We start from the raw sequence: 12,311 nt of genomic DNA, 5'->3' as shown, positions 1-12,311 counted from the left end.
GCTGCAAATATCCTTCCCTCCTCAAGTGCAAGCTTCTTGCGTAGCCGCTCTTGGTGCTCAGAAAATCCCAAAAACAAATCCCTCTTATTACTAGCGATGGTGAATTCTTTAGTTCCTGAATGTACAACCTTCAAATTGTTGCTCGTTCCCCTCTTTCTTTTCTGCAAAAAAGAAAATCAAATGCTGTCAAAACATGGATGAAGTCCTAAGAAAATCAATATCAAAGAAAACATGGATGAAATCACAATTAAAAAGCACAACTACCTATCTTTCAGAGTCCTTTGGTTAATTTGTCTTGTCTCCTTATGTGGTGGGGTTTTGTTTAATAATCTTATACTTTTGCCTTCCATAAAAAACTTATCACTAATCCTCTTTTCATTAATCCAATTTTGTATGTTATTGTATAAAAGATCATGAGTTCTCCACCTGCCTCCACTACTCCTCCTCCTCCTCCTCCTCCTCCTCCTTCTCCTCCTTCTCCCCCTCCTCCTCCTCCTACTTCGGACGCATCGGCTTCGACGTCTTCCGTGAAGCGGACACGCAAAGCCTCACGCCTACGATCGTTGTCCACTAGACCACCTGGTGTTGAGAGACCAATGGTGCATGTTGATCCTGCTACAGGGAAGGCTGACGGTCCCCACAAGAAGAAATTAAGAATATATTTGGGGATTGTGGCACGTGATAAGGTGGACATCACCTACGAGAACTGGAAGGAGGTCCTTACTGCTCAGAAGGACCTGATTTGGGAGGATATTCAGGTATTTCTCTTTTCTTATTTGATTGTGTGTAATTAATAGCCAAAAAATTTCATTATTGTAACAAATAAATTTTGTTTCATGTTGTCAGGCGGAATTTGATATCCCAGAGGCTTCTGACAGTAGGACGAAAAGGAAGTTACTACAGACCGTGGGGGAGAGATGGAGGCAGTTTAAATCAGACCTCACGAGAAAATGGGCCCTTGCAGCTGATCAGGACGGTGTCCGAGGACACTGTCTGTGACAATACGGCATCAGCAAGGAAAAGTGGGCCCATTTTTGCCAGACTCGCAGAGACCCTTCTTGGGCGGTATGTGCGTTGTCATTGAGGTAGTTTTCATATCTAACATGATGTTGTTATACTTCATTCTACCCATTTCAAACATTATTGTTTAATTTTTTCAGGATGTGCGCATGAAGGCACAGGCCATCCAGAAGCAGAATACTGCCCCCCACGTTTTGTCTCGTGGGGGTTATGATTATTTGGAGCAGAAGCTCCTGGCTGAGAAGACCAAGAAGAAGATGCAGGAAGCTGCACAGTTAGGAAGTGTTGATGGCGTCATCGACCCTCCATCCCCGGTCAGACGCCACGTGAAGTGAAAGATGGTCCGCACGAAGAAGACAGGGGAGATGACGACTGAGGCCGCAAAGGAAATCGCTGAAAAGATTGTAAGTCATGTTCAACTAACCATTACAATTATGTTTGAATATTTTGAGAATGCCATGTACCATTGTGTGTTTTTTGTGCAGGATTCGTTTGAGGAGCAGGCCACACAGGGATCGTTCGTCCCCCATGGACACCAGGATGTTCTGGTCGCTGCTATTGGACGTCCAGAGCACCCTGGACGTGTCCGTGTTGTTGGAGCCGGTGTCACCATCAAGCAATACTTTGGATCGGCTCCACGGACGTCCCGCAGCGCTTCCTCCCTGCCTCCTGACGAATTACAGCAGCTGACTCAGCAGATCAGGGACTAGCTAGAGGAGTCCATCACAGAGAAAGTGACGAGGCAGGTCATGGCATCCTTCAGCCACCTTCAGTCGCAGATGCAATCTCAGGGAGTTGCAGTGCCTCCTGAGCCTCTGGTTGGTCCTGGTCCCTCCGGTCCGAGAGTGAGCACAAATGAGAGTTGTGTTAATCCCTCAGGAAACGATCCTGAGACGGGTGACTCTGACAGGTGCGGCTTGTACATAGAAGCAGATCCTGCCCGCCTGGTTGCCGTGGGGAGAGTTTATGAGCGATCCACTCTTGTTCATAACACTCCTTTGTTGTCTGGCCAAGTAAAGGTGAGTGTGGACGAGGTTAAAGATGCAGATGCTCCAGTTCCTGTACCCACTGATGAGGTTTCCTTAGTGGGGTAGGCACTTCACACCTTCCTTGCTTGCCCGACACATCTGGTCAAGTCTTTATCACAGCAGGTACTTATTGTCCTTACTATATGTTTCTTCTTTTCAAATTAGGCTATTTAACTTTGTTTCATGAACAGGTAGCTGTGTCTCCGGAGGTCGATGATCCGCTTTATCTGATGACATTGACCATCCCAGAGCTTTTCTTGAGGCCTTATCAGGTTAGATGGGATGCCACCGTGTTCGGGGTCGTTAATCCAGATTTCCCCCTGTACATAAAGCACGAAGACCTCTCTGAAATCGCACACGGTGGTCAATGTCTCAGCATATCAGTGTTACAGTTGTGGATTCTGTAAGTCTTTATATAAAAGGCTTTTATTTACCTAAGTTATGGCTTTCAATTCATAAATATTTAACTTTGACTTAACATAAACAGGCATCTCACTGAAACATGTATGCGAGCGGGGAATTCTGATATCTATGGATTCCTCGAGCCTCAGTCCATTCAGAGGTCTGGGCAATCGCAGTTTGAATCTGAAAGTTACATAAAGAGTTGGATGCAGAGTTCACAACGCGATGTGTATCTTGGAGCCTACCTAAATGGGTAAGTCACAAAATAACAAAATTTAATTAATGTTTACTAATGTACTAACCCATTTTAGGTTCCACTGCAGCGGACACTGGCAGATGGTGGTCATCCTGCCCAAGGAACACTTAGTTGTCTGGTTTTGTTCATTGCATAACAGGCCAGACAACTACCTTAAGGGGATTATTAATAGGTTAGTGTTGTTTTCAATACATTTGCATTGTAATACCTCAACGTACAACACCAGTTTTTAATTGTTACTCATATGGAACAGTGCTATCAAGGGTCTTGATGATGCTCCATAGCCTAAATCAAAGGCTCCTGCTAGGTGGATTGTCGTCAAGGTACGTCATTTACATAAAACTTCTACTTATATATATATTTCTTTATGTGTCTGTACACTAGTTGTTTAATTAATATCCAAATTTCATTATGTATTTAGTGTAATAGACAAAAAGGAACTACTGAGTGCGGCTACTATGTCATGCACTGGATGTCCACCATCATTTTAGGAACTTTTACAAATAATTGGGAAGCGGTAAGTTTATTTCAAAGAAAATCGATTTATTTATAATTTGTATTACATTATTAACTTAATATGATTTATTTAATCATGCAGTATTTTAACGACCCTAGACCATTGGAGCCTGAGAGATTAAAAGCATTGCGGATCCAGTGGGCACAGTTTTATCTCCGAATTAGAGATCAGGCCTAGGATTTAGGGACATTTTTTAACATTTTTTACATTTTCTATGTAACATGAACATTCAATTCATTTGTTGATAGTTCTTTATAATATATAAATCAATTATTTGATGTTTATTATCATTAAAACTGCTTGAAAGCAGAATAAAATGTTTATTTGCTGTGAATTGGGCCTTCTGAAATTGCATTTGACAGGTACAATTTTGGGTTTACTGTAAAAACAGAAAGTATATATAAAAAAAATATTTGAAAACAACATCGGTTATTAACAAAAACCGATGTTAATATCATAACCAACATCGCGATGTTAACGTTTGTATATTAACATCGGTTTTTTGTGTATAACCGATGTCAGCGTTTGTAATTTAACATCGGTTATCTGTAGAAAACCGATGTTAACTAGTGTACATTAACATCGGTTAATTATCAATAACCGATGTGAATATTTGAATATTAACATCGGTTATTTATAATTAACCGATGTTATACACAAAGAACTACACCAAATAAGTGTATGCATCATCAACGTTGACATCGGTTTTCTAGCAAAACCGATGTTAAGGGCATATATTAACATCGGTTTTTCTAGAAAATCGATGTTAAACTAACATATTTATATCGGTTTTACTGGAAAACCGATGTCAACGTTCATCATGCCTACACTTTTTTTGATGTTGTTCATTGTGTTTAACATCGGGTATTTGGAGAACCGATGTTGTCATATGTATGTTAACATCGGTTCTCCAAAACCGATGTTAACATTCATACATTCAACATCGTCACTTTCAACATCGGTTTTAGAACCGACGTAAAATGTTCTAAATAACCAATGTTGAAAGTGTATTTTCTAGTAGTGAAGATGCCGCAAAGATTAGCCGCCACTACAAGAATTGTGATTTTTAGTGACTAAAAAATTGTGATGAAAATTCAAGTTGTCACTAATAATATATCATCAATGACTAAATTTTATTTTGTCACTAATATTATTTACAATAGTGACAGAAAAGAAGTTGTCACTATAATTTTATTATTAGTGACAAAAAAATATTTGTCACTAATATCTACATACTTTATTTCCATATTTAAAATTTTTACTAATACACATTCTAGTAGTCAATTAAGGTATTTATGGAAAAAATAAAAAAATGAGTTTGTCATAAATATTATATTTTATTAGTATATTTGTTTTCAATTACAATTGACAAATTATTCATCATTAAAAATTTAAAGCAATTATGAGATAATAAGTAATTGACAAATTATTCATCATTCAGAATTTAAAGCAAAAAATAGAGTTGAACCTATAACCTCTTACTATGAGAAGCAAGTCAAATCACTAACCCACCTTTGTTTCTTGTAAATTAAGTGAGAATTAATTAATTTATTTACATTCTATTTATGTTATAAATTTGCATATTGTATTATTAATATTTCATTATTAGTATTTTATTATTTATATTTTTAAGTTATAAAATTTTATTTATTTTTTATTTATATCTTATTATTTATAAATAAAAAAATAAGATAATATAAATAATAACATATAAATAAAAATATATAATGATGCAAATATAAATAATAACATATAAATAAGAAAACATAAATAACATCATATAAAAAAAATATAATGATCCAAATATAAATAATAAAATCTAATCAATGAAATATTAGTTATTTTGTAAATGTAAATTTTAAAATGATTAACTAATCATGAATACAATTATCTATCAATAGGTAGAATGCTCAGCGTGTTAAGATTTAAGATAAGTAATTAAAAATACTTATTATATGCAAAAAAAACTTAAAATATTAAAATCTTTCAATTATATATTGGTTATCACATAATTTATTCAAACCTCATCAATTTCAATTTTCTCTGTATTAATTAATTATCACTAATCGTTGAATTTTTAAATTTTAGTTGTAAAATCGCTTTAAATTATTTATTATCTTCTAAATTATTTATTGAAGTTTTAAAACACATATATTAATTTTTTTGTGACCTTAAAATATTATTAGAATGAAATATTTTTAGTTTGACCGTACGAGTATTTTGTTTAATAGAATATCACAAGGCCATTAACGAAAAATTTTGGGCGGTTAACTTTCATGTGAGAGAAAATAGACCGTCCTAACTTCCTTGAGACATTTCTAACAAGGCAATTCAAAGAAAATACTTTTCTTCTTCCAATCCCCAGGCAATTGAATCCTTCCTCCCTTTTTTCTATTTTCTCATATTTACCAAACTTCACCTAACATTTAAAAAAATGTTCAATGATACTCGATCTTTAAATATTTTAAATTAGAACTTAACTAAACTTATGTATAAGTATGATCCTTTTTCACCTAATAAAATGCCAACTAAATTAATTATTAAAAATTTTATTTTTTTTAAATGATTAATATTGCATAATTTTGCAGTATCTTTTATCAATAATAATGTAAGTAAGGGGATAACATTCTCTGCAACCACTCCTTGGTGTCCACATTTCTATACTTATTCTACCTTTTATAACTACCCAGTATTAATTCTTTTTTCATGTTTTTTTTTAAAAAAAATTTAACTTCTAATTTTATTATTATTATTATTTAAAAAAAATAAAGTGGCACGAATTCCTGACTAGGATCTTTTAATTTGATTTAGGCGTTATTCTTCTTTTGTCAATATTTAAAAAAATGAATTTTGAATGCATTTGAATTGATATAACTTAATTTGACCAAATAGGTAGTTTTAATTTTATTAGGCTATCAATATACTATGGTTAAAGTGTTAGTAAGATAAGTAAATTTAAAATTTTATTGTGCTAACACGATTTAAATTTATTTATTATATAATTAATTATAATTCTAATTATTATAAAATTCATGAAAAGTTAAAATTTTGGTTAGAGGAGCCGTCCTATTAGTTATTTGCATCAAACTTTTATTTAACTTCATATCTATCAAAGAAAAAATAGTGAAGAATGAAAAAGAAGAGAAATAAATTCAATTTTAGAGTTAAATCTTGTGCATTATGAGGTAGTTAACATAAATAAATTCATCAATAAAAAAATTCACGAAGAAATTGAAATTTTTTTTTCTTATCTGGGTTAGTTTTTATTTTTCCTAATTTTTCTCAATATCTTTTTATCTTTATCTCTTTTGTTTTATTAGTAACTATTATTTTATCATTTTTTATATATTTGCTATCATTTTATATTAACTATTATTACTCATTATTTAATTGGTTGAAAATAAATATGTATTTTTTTATAAAAAAAATATTTTTAACAAAATTGTGTTATAAGAAAAAATGTTAACCTAAAAATAAAATTAAAATTAAATTTTAAGTAAATAATTTGATTTTTTGTACTTTTTAAAATATTTTTTATACATAATATTTATTTAGTCAACTTACAATTTAATATTTTTAATGATAACTATAAATTTTATACATTAAAATAGACTCATGTAATGCATATGATAAAATAATAGTCAGACAAAATATATATTTAATAAATTAATTATGATGATAAAGTTATCTTGATTAAGAAAATAATATTATCAACATTTTAAAAAAAATTAAAAGGTAATTTATCACATTAAATGTAATGATCTAGATTTATCTTTTCTTTTAAATTGACTAAAAGTCCAGTTTTATTTTTTATTTAATTATCTAAATTTATGATTATTTTTAGATAATTTAATGCTTTCTTTAATTTTTTATACAATTTTATCAGTCACCTCTTTATATATAGTATATCTTATAAGAGTATTTTTAACGATCATATTTATGTTTGTGTAAAATTTAAATTAAATCTTTATATTAGAGAAAACACAAAACCGCTACTAATGATCACATCCACTTAAGCATTTGTAGTTGTTTTTGTTAGCTTTTTTCTTTTTCCCTCTCCTACTAAATTTTTTTGATTATGTGTTACTTCTAATAAAAGATAGTTTGAATTCAAACTTAAAATAATACTTATTCTAATAGTTTTCCCTCGAGTTAATCAAATTTTGGAAATTCCTGTAATATGGAGCATGTGCCATATAAGGATTTATAACTACACTAACAACTTAGGGTTGCAAACTAAGGAAAATTTATCCACCAAATTAGAGTTTTTTTTTACTTAAATATATTTTTGGTCCTTGATAAATTAACAGATTTTATTTTTGGTTCCTAATAAAATTATTTTTGCGTTAAGTCCCTAATAAAATAAGAAAATTAATTTTTTGTCCTTATTTTATGTTTTAGTCCTTCTAATATATATATTTGTTCATTTTTGTCTCTATGGTATGTGGATCATTTTTTATTAGTCTCTATTGAGTATTTTTTAAAGGGACTAATAGAAAATGAACAAATTTTATAAGGATTAAAATAAAATAACAATAACTAAAAATAAAAAATTTGTATTATTAGGAACTCGATGAAAAAAATTATTAGAAATCCAAAATAAAATTTAACTAATTTATTATGGACTAAAAAATATTTAAACTTTTTTATAAAATTAGAATTATGTCTTGCCTCATTGGTAAAAAAATTATTCATTCAACACGGCTACCATTCATGTTAGTTAATGAAATAATTTAATCTTATGAATGTTTGTTGCAAATGGAAATATTCTATTTGCTAAAGATCACATGGACCCCATTCTTTGCTCCTTCCATTTGCTCACCAATTGCCTCTTTCTCGATCTGATTCCATTGCTCAACCCTGGAATATTATTTGGATCAATTAGATAAAGGAGGAAGTTCTCATTATTAATTAACCTCTCTCACCCACTCTCTTAGTAAACCATCAATTCTCTTAAAAAGTTTAAAAAATAATTATAAAAAAAAACTCACCTATAACCTTGCACGTACTTCCAAACCAAAAGCACCCACACAAAGAAGTTACCTTCCCTCATAGTGAAGAAGGAGAAAATAATGTCAAAGGTTGAAGGTTCCAAGTACGAGGAACTTAGAATGCAAAGAATTACAGAAAATCAAGCAAAAATAGAAGCTTTAGGGTTGTCCAAATTGGCCACCATTTTCAAGGATAGAATTCAAAAAGCTAAGAAAAAGGATAAAAAGAAGGCCAACGATGATGATGAAGACTATCTACCTAAATATGAAGGGGGACTTGGATCAAATTCTTCAAGTAAAAATTAAGAGAATGACAAACATGATGAGTTTGCTGCTACAAATGATCTTGAGTCACGGAAAAGAAAGGTAACTCTTGAAATTTTTTCAATATAATGCTAATATACATTATTTTCTTAATAAATGAGTGGGGTGATTTTGTGAGTGAGAGTAAGATATATTCTCAATAAAATTCACTCTTGCTTAAAAAAATAAAATTAGTTAGTGATTAAGTGTGTCGCAAGTGTATCATTTGATGCTAGGAAATTAAATTTGGAGAATTGGTTAATTTCAATTGAAAAGTGTATATATGTTGTTTATGAATTGATCTATTCTTTTATGCGTGAAAAAAATTGAGATATAATTTATCCATCAAATATTCAGACTTTCTTGATTTATTACAATTATAGTTTATATTATACACAAGTTTAACTTGTATTTTATTTCTTATTTTTATGATTAATCATTGTAATTGATAGGTGATGAAATCATCAATATTGAATTCTAAAAGAGTTTATAATGATTCATCCATACACCATTCTTTTGATAAAGAAGTGAAGGAGTCTTTATCTAATAATGCATCTCGTGCCTCATAATTGACCAATGTAGAACAAGTTAAATCAAATGCAAGTACCTTTATAGAATCATCTTTAATAAAAAATTATCATTGAAAACATTATAACTTATCTTATTTATTTTAGGCAAGCATGTCATAAAGAAGGGACGTGGGCATACAATAAATGCAAAATTTCAAAAGAAAAAGGAAAATCTTATGGCAAAGGGAAAAAATATCGACATCCAATCTCCTCCACCATTTTATAAAATTTGCGGGAAACATACAAAATATTTCAAGTCTGAGGCACAAGTGTGTATTCACCAGAAAGCTCCTTTACAAATTAATGGTTGGAGTGAAATTAGTAAGGATGATGTAGATGAAATGTGGCGACATATGAAGGTTAGTATATAATTAGGTCAATTATATTAAATTTATTTATATATTTGAATATTAGTTATGTCTTCAAATTAGTTTGATAGTATTTAATTTTTATTTTTTCTAATGAAAACATATGATATAAGGATGCTTTCAGTTTATCTAACGAGGTGAAAGAATATGCAATGAAGCAAATTCAATCTCAATACAAGAATAAGCTTTATCATTTACATCAAGTTTATCTTAAAGAAAAGGGTAGACCAAAATACGTATCTCCAGAAGATTGAAATTGGCTAGTTAAAAACAAGTAGTGGTTCAAAATTTAAGGTAAAGTTACTTTATTATTTTGAACATAATTTTTTAATAGGTTTATACTTATAATATAAAATCATTTATACTTTGATGTAGGAAAGAAGCTTGACAAACAAAGCTAATCGAAGCAAGCAAGAAATAAAATCAATTATTGGCACAAAATCAATTGTGCAAAAGGCATTTAAAATGGTAACATCTTTTAATATTTTATATTCATTTTCTTATAAGTTATATAATAATAACTCATTTTTTATTTTTTGATTGTTTTTATATGATATATGAAAGTTTGGTGAAACTTATATAAAGGCATCATGCATTAGATTATATTATTTTTATATTATTTAATTTGTCTTTTACTATATTTAATTTTAATAGAAAGAAGATTTAATATCTAGTGAATGGCCATATGTTGTGGAGGTTTGGAAGGCCACACACATGAGATCTAATGGAACATGGTGCATTCCAAAAGTAGAAGAAATCATGGTAAAGAAAAAATTCATTTTAAAGTCTTGATGTCAATATTAGAATTAAAGACATTAATTGTATTATGATATCATATCTAGTTATATTGTTATGAAATGTTTTTATTTCCATTTGTCAACTAATAATGTGAAGATTTTAATGTAATTATGAAAATTATACATACTTTTTCCACATTGTACGGGAAGCTTTGGAGAATGTGGGTGATATATATCAAGAGGAAATTTTAAAAGCTCTTGTACCACTTGTTGAACATTTTGCCATGGTATTAGGAAGAAAGTCAAACCATTCTTTAGGTGTTGGTAGTGCACCAATAACAAAGAAGTTTTGACACAAACAAATTATTCAAAATCAACTTGAAAATGCACAAAATCGAGCAAATAATTTGGTGTTGGAAATGCAAAAGTTGACAAATATTACAAAAAAAGCAAGAGGATGTCATTACCCAACTTCATATTGAAGTACAATTCCAACGACAGTTGATTGAAACTAATTGAGAACAAATGAAGCAAAATCTTAAAAATGAAGTGAAGCGCCAAATTGTAGGCATATTGGAAGAATTGTCGACCTCTGAATCACCTACTAACTCAAGTGCTGAGGTTAGTAGTAGGAAGCTCTTTTATTCACTATTTTCTTTTAGACTTATTATGTGGTCATTTTTTCTAAAACCAAAATACCATTTTTTTTATTTTTATCTAATTTATTTCTTTATATTTATTTGCAGGATTGAAACGTACGAAGATACTGCTTATTGTAGGTTTTGGGATTGAAACTTATGAAGATACTATTTTTTATTGTGATGTTGAGACTTTAATATTATAGGTTCTGTACTTGGCGCTTTATTATTTTTATGAGAATCTAAATATTGTATTAATGTATTTGATTTATATATTTTTGGATACTACTCTTTTAGTTTATCATTCAATGTGTAATGACTTTGTTATATTTTAATGTAAACTTTGATTTATTTTATTTTTTTACTTTTATTTCAATGATAATTATTCCAGAATTTAAAAATAATTTTCAATGCATTATTGATATATTTAAAAAATAATAGTGATAATAAAACAATATTTTATTTAAAAATAGAAATAAAAATCATACTAATTGCAATTAGTAACTAGTTGTGATGAAAAATTGACACTAATACAAACATTTTATCATTAATTATTTTGTCATTATGAACTCTTGCAAGACATTGGTGACGATTATATAAAAATACTAGTGACGATATTTGTTTTTACATTAAAATAGTATTTTTGTGACAACAAAAAATATTGTCACTTTTATAATAGTGACTCACATATTTGTGATGACTGGTGACAAATCAAAATATTGTCACTAAATATTTCTAGTGATGATTTTTTAAGTTTTTAGTCACAACTTTTTTCATCACAAAAGAGGAGATGCGCATTTTTTAGTCAGTAGTCCTTCAGTTCCTACCTCCAGAGGCGCGAAACATTGTTAATCAACAACAATAACCTCACTCACCAACAGCATCAAGACCATCACCAGGACCAAGCAGATGACCAGCAGAGACACTCTCCTGATGACTATTTTGACTTCTGACTTAGCAGCACAAAATTACTACTGACAATCGACATTGACATTTGACATTGTGTTTTTTTTTCTTAGATTTATTTTTAATTTAACTTAATGACTTATTTTACTCAATGTTTTGGATTTATCAAGTTCATTATTTCCTAATTTATAAGTATGCCTAATTCAAATATTCATGCTAAATAATATAAATGCATAAAATAATGTCTAAATTATTAATGATAAAAAAACTGCAAATAATAAATTTTATAAAAAAATCTTTTTCGACAAAAATTTGCGACGAAAAAATCCGTCGAAAATTGTCCAAGAGAAATTTGCTACGAAAAAATCCGTCAAAAATTGTCCAAGAGAAATTTGCGACCACCATGTCTGTCGGAAATGACCCATGGGAGATTTTCAACGGACATGCCATGGGAAATGATCCGTGGGAAATTTGCGACAGAAAATCTGTCTGTAACAAAACCGTGGGAAATTTGCAACAGAATTTCAGTCGGAAAGGATCCTTGGGAAATTTCCGACGGAAAATATCAGTCTGAAA

This window comes from Glycine max, chromosome 7 (genome assembly GCF_000004515.6).
Source record: "Glycine max cultivar Williams 82 chromosome 7, Glycine_max_v4.0, whole genome shotgun sequence".
Taxonomy (NCBI): Eukaryota; Viridiplantae; Streptophyta; class Magnoliopsida; order Fabales; family Fabaceae; genus Glycine; species Glycine max.
The sequence above is the reverse complement of the archived record's forward strand: the minus strand, read 5'-3'. Positions refer to the sequence as shown.